Genomic DNA, 7,285 nt, shown 5'->3' on the forward strand with positions numbered 1-7,285 from the left:
ATTTTCTTAGATGTCCCAAAATTATATTGTAACAGGAAAATAGATATATGTCCAGATTCAAAATGCCATTTAGAAAAAAAGGTGTCTGACATCTCATTTAAAAAAAAGCTTGCCTACATGGGAAGAAACTTACAGACCCCTCTACACTTAACAGCAGGAAATGTGGTCATACCGCACACTAGTTCCTCAAGGTAGATATATGCACATACAAAGTGAAAAAGCAATCTAGTCCCATAGATAAAGAAATGGACAGTGACATCATGGGACATATGTAAGAAAAGCTATTTTCAGCCACTAATCAGTATTTCTTATTCTTTCCTATCCCTTTCTTCCACTTAGTAGCACACATAGCTCCATACTATACTATCCTACACTATACTATACTATACTATACTATACTATACTATACTATCCTACACTATAATCACAAGTACATTTTAAGAAGCCATTCCCTTTACCAAACAAGACTTATAATATAATCTAGAAAATGAACATGAAATGCACCTTTTTCCTCCTCACTTCCCTCACCTCCGTTTGCTTGTGCACAGCAAGACCAATACAACACACTGTGTCATCTTTTACACTGGAGCATGGTAATGAAGAAGACCCAGCTCATCCATCTACAAACCGCTTCACAATTTCCTGCCCCGTCTTCGTGAGCTGTAACACAGAAGTCCGCAGTGGCATTCATCATGCATCTGTTTGAAAATGTAATGCGGAGAATGAGAGGGTCTACAAGTGATTTCAGAACATATTTCAAAAAGTGAACAGAATTTTGCTCAAGGGAAGAATCTATTATAGACAACTTAGGGTTGACTGCAGGTAGAGCCAGTCATGGAAACATTCAAATGATGAGTTAGCTCTCCCTCTCAGAAACTGAACTGAACTTGATAGTGAATACAAGCCAACACCATGCCATATATTATTAGCCCCCAGTGGTAAACTTTTCTTCTCTTACTCTCCTTTAACTTCAGACTGTTTCCTCTGTGTGGACGCCAACACATAAGAGACTCTGAGAAGCAAAATGGTCCCCTGTTTCTCACAATTCACACATTCCCACTCACCTTTGTAAGGGGAGAACTCTGCCTGACAGGATGAGAAGTCGGTGTATGGGGGAGAAAGAACTGTGGGGAAACTTTCCTCCTGTAATGCTAAAAGCACTTTTTTAACTGAATGACATATTTCCAGGACACCCATGTCTACACCTGCTATGACATGACTATTTCTATCCCCTCACCAGGATCATTAGAAAGCTGACACAAGCAATTATGGTAATAGAATCTCAACACTGGCTGGTCAACGTGGGACCCAAATCCAGTGCACCCACCTCAAGCAAGCACTGTTGCCAGCCCAGGGCGTTGCTGGTTGAAGAGGGTAGGGATATGCAGGAGAAACTGGGAGTGTAAAGTCTTGTGAGACTGCACCTTTCCTTATTTCCATTAAAAGTGCACTCTGCTGAATATTCAGGAAAACAATATTAATTCTGCTGCTTCAGAGGATCCATGGGGAAATCTGATAAATATCTGATTAAATCTGTCTCCAACATAATTATATTAAAGTCAAACTTACTTAACTTTTTGTATGCTTGGATATCTCTGCACAGCCAAAAGTGATGTTAATTGGCACCCTAGCTTCTAAAGCGTGTGTACCACCAGTGGTTTATTAAGCTTAAGTTGTATCATGCAAATGAGAAGAAATTGAAGTTACTTCTTTGAAAAGTTAACAATTCAATGCATAAGTTTTCATTTTCAAAAGAAGGCTGCAAACTCTTTAGTTGACAGTGGTGTTTTAACTTTTGAAACCCCTAAAAGATTGTCATTAAAGACATGTATTGGGTGACAAGAGGATTCTCTAAATTTTTAGACATTCAAAAATAGTGTTAAGGAAGTTGTAAAACATGAGGGTCACCTGGCCCTGCCACCCAGCTAGTAGCAGAGGGCTTGGTCACAGAGAAAGGCTCTGTACACATGAATTACTTTCTAAAACTCTTCTTTGCTATACTTCTTAAGTATGTCATCAAATGATTCAATAATGTAAGAAAATAATTTAAATAGCAAATGTGGTGAAGAAAGCTGATGGTGTCTGGCTATCAAAAGATATAGAGTCTGGGGTCTTAAAGGCTTGAAGATAAACAAGTGGCCATCTAGCTGAGAAGCAACAAAGTCCACATGGAAGAAGCACACCAGGATGTGTGATCATGAGGGGTCAAAGGGATCAGGGATCAGGCATCCAAGACCCAGAACAAAAATTGTATCATTATGAATGAGGAGGAGTGCATCTGTAGATAATTGGACATCTGCTTACAGAAGGGTCAAAGGAAGAGAAGAGCCAGTCAGGGTGCAATATAGTACCTATGAAACAAACAACTTTCCTCTAGTTCTTTAATGTTTCTCACCCCTCCTCCAACTATTGTGACCCCAATTCTACCTTACAAATCTGGCTAGATAAGAGCATACATATGGGTACAGAAAAGAGCTGGAAACACAGGGAATCAAGGACAAATAAACCCTTCAGGACCGATATTGAGAGTAGCGGCACCAGGAGGGGAAGGGGAAGGTGGTGGGGCGGGGAGGTAGAACCAATCACAATGATCTACATATAACCCCCTTCCTGGGGGATGGACAACAGAAAAGTGGGTGAAGGGAGACATTGGTTGGTGTAAGACATGAAAAAATAATGAATTATAAATTATCAAGGGTTCATGAGGGAGGGAGGGAAAAAAAAGGAGGAGCCGATCCCAAGGGCTCAAGTAGAAAAAAAATGTTTTGAAAGTGATGATGGCAACAAATGTACAAATGTGCTTGACACAATGGATGCATGTATGTATTGTGATAAGAGCTATGTGATCCCCCAATAAAGTGATCTTTAAAAAATAGACAAAATGATATGTTTAAGAGCAGAAACCTACTGCATTCAATACTACAGATACATAAAAGCAACAGTATTTTCTATAATCTTGCCTAGGTTTTCTTGAGAATCTTCATGAACTTATACTTGAAATTAAAACTCTCACCCTCACTGCCAGGAGATGATTCCAACTTCACAAGGGCAATGTGGAACTGGGCTTCTGAGTCCGTAACTCTTTACGGGAACAGAGCACCTCGTCTCTCCCGCAGAGAGGCTGGTGTACGTAATTCAGAACCACTTCACAACCAGAGCTCCACAAACGAAACAGCACCTGAACGTAGTGAGCTGATCTGGTTGTCTCCATTTTGGATGAAGTCCTCAAGTTCAAACCGATGATTTTAATTGCCAAAAGATAGATTCACACTTTGCCAAGGAGTCGCACCAAATACAATATAGTAAACCAAGAAGCCCTAGGGGCACAATGGCTAAAGGGCTCACCTGCTAACCCACAAGGTTGGAAAGATGTGGCAGTGTCTCCCAGGGTCACTACGACCTAGAATGAACTGGAGGGCAGTGAATTCTTTTTGGTTCTATCCTAGATTGTTGCCCACTTTTGGAATACACAAGGCAGATAATATTTATGCATGGGTATTGGTAGAGAAGCTTTGTTTAGAGAGAATTTTGTGTCATTGTTCTCATGTAAACACTGGGAGATACTTACACATGCCTGCTAGTGGATGGCAGGCGTCTAGGACGATCAAGCTCACAGCTGATGATGAGCTAGAACTGGCCCACAGGTCCCAAAGTGAGCGCAGCATGGAAACTGCTTCTGGTTGGCCAGATCTAGATGTCTGGAATAGAGGAGCTATTGGGTCATTTCAGAGGGACTGTGCCCATGAAGACAGCGTAGCGGAAAGGTATGATCCCTGTGAAAGGATAAACTATAGGAATCCGGGATCTATTCAGAGAGTTGTCATCAGATAACAGTGATCAAACTAACAGAGAGCCGTTTGGTAAGAATGATGGTGCATAGCAGTTATGAGGTGGGCTGCTAGGCGCAAGTCAGTAGTTCCCAACTACCACCAGCTCTGCAGGAGAGAGATGGAACTTTCTACCTTTATAAAGAATGACAGTCTCAGAAACCCACTGAGGCAAGTCTACCCTGCCCTATAGGATCACTGTGAGTCACCATCAACTAGATGGCAGCAAATGGGGGGGTTTACAGATGCCTGTAAGCTGGAGCTACAGGGATGGTGTCAGATTCTCACTGCCATGGAGTTGAGGACAACTCAAGGCGACCCTCTGGGATGGGGTAGAACTGACCCTGTCATTTTCTGAGGCTGTAACTAGGAGTAGAAAGCCTAGTTTTTCTTCTGCAGAGTGGCTGGTGGTTTCAAACTTTGGTCCTGGAGGATCAGAGCCTGATGTGTTACCCCTCAGCCATCAGGGTGTGGATTGCTCTGCCCCCAAAGAAGTTCTGAGCTCAGGACATAGAACTCTTTGAGAAGGTGGCAGTGGCAGGGTAAATTCAAACCTCTTTTTGAACCTCACCTCTGCTGCCTCTCCATCCGTCTAACAGAGGAAGAGAGAGTGGCTAAAGATAGAAAAGGTTAGCTAAGGAATTCAGGAAGAAGCACGCCACAAAGCTCTTTCCCTCTCCGTTTTATAATGCATCTGTTACATTCAATGGAACTAAAGCTAACGAAACTTTCAATGCCTGAGAATTCAGCATGGGGCCCACAACTGACCACCTTTGGCTTCAGTAGGAAGGAGACTCGGCCTCCACACCAGTCTAGGATAAATTGCCACATAATAGAGGTCAGACAGGCCAACCCCACCCCCCCTCCCTTGTCCCCTATGCCTCTTCACCTGATTCTGACCTCAGCCATCACTCCCCCAGGGCACACTACTTTTCTGATAATCCATTGCAACCCAGAATTCACAGACAGGTGACCTCAGGCCGGGATTAGAAAGCATTGAGGATTCCATCATTGGTCCAGTGTAACACATAAGCCACCATCCGTGCCTCTCTCTAGTGCTCGGAGTCTTGGGTTTGTAGTCCCTTGGCCCCTGCCTGTTCCATGGGCAAGCAAGCCCACCCCTCGGCCTCACAGTCTCCATATTGCTCCTCTGCTCTGTCCCATTGTCGCAGCATGCCCCCTCTGCTGCCTTCAACAGGGACCTGGCATAGGCTCCACTGTGGACTATTCTCTCTTGATAGTGCTGGGGTTCTCTCTGCTTCTGCTTCTGCTTCTTAGACACAGGGGGATGGCTAAAATGGCCAACCCCATCTATTAGCTTCACACAGCATGGTCGCACCCAAACATTTGTTAGGAGGTATAGAAATATTAAGAATTTTCACTTCACCACAACCTAAGAAAGCTAGGGGCTGGCCTTGAATTTCATCTGAAGTCAGAAACGGATCTACAAAGCGGAATAAAAGGAGATGTCCTGATAAAGGTAATTTTCTGAGTCTAGGCTCTGTGATCCATTACACAAGTAGCCAAGGAGTGCTGAATACTCTAGAAAACTGAGAGAGATAAATCTAAAGTTCATGAAGGAAAAATTGAGATTTTCCAACTTGAAAGGTCAGAAGGCCAAAGTGGGTTGGACAAGGCTACTAACAAAGGAAGGGCTAATTTTCACCACAGAGAAAATAATATGGAAATTCTTCTGAGACATTCCTGTCCTTGATAGAGCACATATTGTTTTCTCTGATGTGATTAATATTAGTCCCTCCTTTCGACTACAATGGAATCATTAGGTGTGGCAGTTTATGAGTTAAGCTACTAAGGGAAAGGTTGGAGGTTCAAGGCTACCCAAAGACATGTTGGTGAGAAAAATCTGGTGCTCTGCTTCCAAGAAATCAGCCATTGAAAAAAAATCTATGGAGCATAATTCTACTTGAACATACATGGAGTCACCATGAATTGGATGTGATTTAATGGCAATGTTTTACTAGAAAATATGCTTAGGAAACGTGTGTGAGTGGATCACTGTAGCTGAACTGGAAGACATGCAGGCTCTCACGTCTGGATAACTGTGGGACCATGTCAACACAAGAGGAAGGGATCAGGATAGATGTCACAACTACTCATCTGTTAACATTCAGATGGTCTCATCCACGTAGGTTACCATGCTCCCACCTCCCAGACATTGACAAAATGTAGGAATACTTTCCTTTGACATTTTAGTTGAAAATAGTGTCGTGAATCAGAAAGTGGAGAAAGCACCATCAGTGAGGTGCAAAATTCCTTTCTTGTTTGGTTTTTCAAGAGCAAAACCTGAAGAAAGATGTTGGTGAAGAGCAGAGGAGTGAAATGTTCAAAAGAAAGTCCCCCATTCGAGGGCGGGACTTTGAAATAGGGCAGTGAGTGTGATAGGGTATTTGGAAATCCCAAATATTGATTAAAGCATACTTATCTATTCCTAAGGAAGAATGCATTCTAAGGAAGTTGCTGTTCCCCAGCAAAGTGAAGAAGTCTCATAGGTTTCACACTTTGTCAATCTCATTTAGTTTTATGCATCTCTGTAGACCCAGCTTTGCTCATCAATGTGTGGTGTTGTTGATGATGATGATGATAACGGCAGTGCTGGTTGTAGGGAAGGTTATAATAAAGATTAGTGGAAAAGACACCCTCCTATTTTGAATACTTAATATGCTAAGGAATGTTATGATTATTTCATTCAATCATAATACACATATGAAACAGATGGCAAAATCTCTATCACAGATGATAACATTGAGCCTCATATAAAATCTATTCATTCTTGATGCCACACAGAAATTAAATGGTATCCACAGAATTTGAACTTGTTTGTTCGAAACATAGTAAAATTTCCCTTTGAATGTCTTTTCTCTACTTAGGTAAATCTTATACAAAGCTAACATACACTAAGACTCTACTATTTCTTCTTCTTCATTAATTTATTGAATTTCTACTCTTTGCGAAAGACTTTCCTAGTTGCTGGGGATACAAAGGATGCCTTCACTGAACAGTAGAATGAGAGTCCTAAATTACTTATTGGCTTATCTTCCTTTCTTTTGGCTACCTTCTTGTTAACCATTGGCCTAAAGATGAGGCTTGGAACTCCCGTAAAAGGTCTCTGAAACCCACCACGACAGTTTTATCCTGTCTCATAGGGTTACAATGTGTCAGCATTGACTCAGTGGCAGTGAGTTTGAATTTGGAGGCATATTAATTGTATTTCCTGAAAATATGGAAGACCTTCTTGTACTCCATTTCCATCATCTGTTTTGTTTTTAAAGCAATTTAGACCTTTGCCCTATACAGAGTACTAATTCCTTCATTGTATTTTTAAAATCATTTTATTAGGGGCTCATACAACTCATCACAATCCATACACACATCAATTGTTTAAAGCGCATTTGTACATTCATTGCCCTCATCATTCTCAAAACATTTGCTCTCCACTT

This window comes from Echinops telfairi, unplaced genomic scaffold, assembly GCF_000313985.2.
Source record: "Echinops telfairi isolate 266 unplaced genomic scaffold, ASM31398v2 ScPeMD7_11;HRSCAF=52, whole genome shotgun sequence".
NCBI classification, from domain to species: domain Eukaryota; kingdom Metazoa; phylum Chordata; class Mammalia; order Afrosoricida; family Tenrecidae; genus Echinops; species Echinops telfairi.